Genomic DNA, 3,231 nt, shown 5'->3' on the forward strand with positions numbered 1-3,231 from the left:
TCTCTGTCTCTTTCCTGTCTCTCTCTTCTCTGTCTCTCCTCTCTCTGTCAGTCCTGTCTCTCATACCCTAAACCACATGAATGTGACTTGCACATCCAAGATTTACAGTGTACTATACGGAGAATCTTTTGCAACAGCTCTTGCTGTAATACAGAATCTGAGATGTCTTTGAGAAAGAAAAATGTAATCATTACTGAAAAATTATTCTCATAATTGATTTGTTTTTCTAAAGACCACCAGAGCGGGCATAAAAGAACCAGCAAGTAGGCAAGGGTAGGAGCAAAACTGCAAATTTATTTTTGGTCACCTAAGGTGTGGGGGAGAGGTCTGTCGGCCTCCGGCAAAGGAGGCTGGCAGAGTCGCCCCGTAGAGTTCTTGGACGGAGTTCCTGATGCAGTCCAACAGGAGTGAGGGACTGAGGAAGGCCACGTGGCATCGAGAGCGGCTTTTCTAGTAGTGGGAGGGCAATAGGTGGGACACAGGCGTGTCGGGGGGCGTTCCGCAGGTGCGACCAGGTAAATCTTGGTCTCTTCGGATTGACGTCACCTGGAGCATGCCCGGTTGGTCTGCACCTTCCCGGGTTGCCAGCTGCATTTTCGTGCACGTGGGAAAAATTGGTGAAGAAGAACCCGAAAGTGCACCATCTTGCCTCTGTTCGTCCAAACAGTCCAACCTTTTATTGATAATAGTGATAAAGGGGAGCCATGGTCTGTCTGGCTACTTCCTGCTGTTAAGGGGCATTGTTAAGGTCAGGGCCTATGGTTGGTATTTGGACGCATGGATGAAAAATAAAATAAGGCACAGTATTAGTATAGGAATGAGGAATGGAAGCATTTGTTGGAATATGGGCAAAACCCAGAAGGATAGTCCTGGCAAGGCTGAGAAGTATGAGATAGTTAAGAAAATTTAGTAAGTTTGAGGCGAGTGGGGGAAAGCCAAACTGATTTCCACTGATTGCTTTCGGTAGGGGACCCTTTTTAGTTGGGAATGAGGAAGGAGTGTGCAAAGTAGTTGTTGGCCAGGCAGCAATTAAGGAGTGGAGTTTTTCGTGGAGTGGATGGCTTTCCACTTACTCCTACTACAGAGATATTGGATGGAAGGCTAGGTCCAGAGAAGGATGGCAAAACAGAATAGGTAGCCTCGCTGTTGATTAAAAAATTAATTGTCTTACCCGCTACCAGGAGAGTTACCCGCAGCTCGGCGAGGGTGATGGGGGTCCCCGAGTCTCGGCACCCTCAGTTGTCATCGTCCAGATGTAGGAGCTGGAAGGAGCTCCCAGGATCCTGGGAAAGGGGGTCACGTGGAGGCACGGCACCTGTTCTCAGGGTGGGGCAATCAAACTTCCAGTGTCCTCCCTGCTGGCAAGCAGGGCAGGGGGTTGCTGGTGGACGAGGGTTAGGACATTCACTGGCCCAATGTCCTGATGCCTTGCACTTATAGCAAGGCTGCGTTGGGGCTCGGGGACCTTGCGGACAACTGTTGGCATAGTGTCCTGCCTTGCCACACTTATAGCAGGCTCCTTTTGCAGCCTTGGAGTCTGCGGGGTGTGTGCTCTCTGGCCTGGGGTTACAACTGGGCTGTAAAGGCACTGCTAGGAGTGGGCTACCAGTCAATGAGGAGCAAGGAGGAGGAATCTGGGCAGGAAGGGAGGGGGTGGAGAGAGCAGGGAGAGAAGGAGGAGTATAGGGCAGGTAGGGACGAGAGTGTAAGGCCCAAAAGCCTTGTATGTAATTAATTTCAGACCACTTGCCTAGCCACTGGCAGAAATTGCTGAGGTCGATCACGCCACAGTGGAAAAGAAAATTAACCGCTTCCTCCTAAGGTCTTGTTCAAGCTGTAAGGTTTTTAAATTGGCTAGGAGGCACCCTAAGGGGGTGCTCTTTGGAAATTTGGACTGGGGGTTTCCCGTTTGTTTCCTCTTTACTTACACAATGGACACAATGGAAATGGAAGTGGATCTCTGCATGGCTTCAAAACGTCCTTTGGAACCACCAGAGACAGACTGGAGGCTCTTGGAGCCAAGGTGGAGATTACCTTCAGGTGGACGTCTCCGTCCTGAACGGGTCTCCCGAGCCACTTGGTGGCTCAAAAGTGGGCCTCAGACCTGCGCAGGATTTTTGGCCGAGGGAGGTAAAGAGGAGACAAGGGCACTTACCCCAGAGAGGCCGTGAGAGTGAGGGAAGCGGGTCTCAGGTCCTGGTCCGTCCACGGTGTGGAAGGAGGAGAAGGAGGCTCCCCGGACCCTGGGGGCCCTGAGGAGGGGTCTCCTCCCGGGTTTCGGCACCACCTGATTTGTTTTTCTAAAGACCACCAGAGTGGGCACAAAAGAACCCGCGAGTAGGCAAGGGTAGGAGCAAAACTGCAAATTTATTTTTGGTCACCTAAGGTGTGGGGGAGAGGTCTGTCGGCCTCCGGCAAAGGAGGCCAGCAGAGTCGCCCCGTAGAGTTCACGGACGGAGTTCCTGATGCAGTCCGACAGGAGTGAAGGACTGAGGAAGGCCGCGTGGCGCGCTGGCCGAGAGCGGCTTTTCTAGGAGTGGGAGGGCAATAGGCGGGACATGGGCATGTCGGGGGGAGTTCCGCAGGTGCAACCAGGTAAATCTTGGTCTCTTCGGATTGACGTCACCTGGCGCATGCCCGGTTGGTCTGCACCTTCCCAGGTCGCCGGCTGCATTTTCGCGCGCGCAGGAAAAGTTGGTGAAGAAGAACCCGGAAGTGCACCATCTTGCCTTTGTTCATCCAAACAATAATGTGTGCAAATTTGTATGAAATCTGTATTAGCCATGGGACAAGGAGGTATTTCCAGCTAGATTCTGATAGGGCCCTGTTCTTTCATAAGAATCCAGCTCTTGACATTAGGTGATATCTGCCCAGGTCATCAGATGCCATAGAGAAAGAGGGTTTGCTGAAACTTATATCAGCAGTACACTGTATGTTCTTTCTGATTTATTTGAACACTCATTTATTGAGTGTCAAGTAATGCACTAGACACTCCAAGGATCTGACACAAACTCTGCACTGAAGAAGCATATAATCTCATTGGGGAGAAAACAAAACATACGGTAATTTTCAAAATAAGAAACTAGGCAAACTAGTTAACACTTCAAAAGCAGGCTGTATTCAAATGCAAAATTGCATGTTACAGGGTAACCTTTCAGTAAGAAGCCAGGAAGAGGAGCTCAGCATGGGTTCGATTAGTTAAGGACTAGTTATTTTGTTGTGTGTGTGTGT

The sequence above is a fragment of the Colobus angolensis genome, unplaced genomic scaffold (assembly GCF_000951035.1).
Source record: "Colobus angolensis palliatus isolate OR3802 unplaced genomic scaffold, Cang.pa_1.0 Scaffold59, whole genome shotgun sequence".
NCBI classification, from domain to species: Eukaryota; Metazoa; Chordata; class Mammalia; order Primates; family Cercopithecidae; genus Colobus; species Colobus angolensis.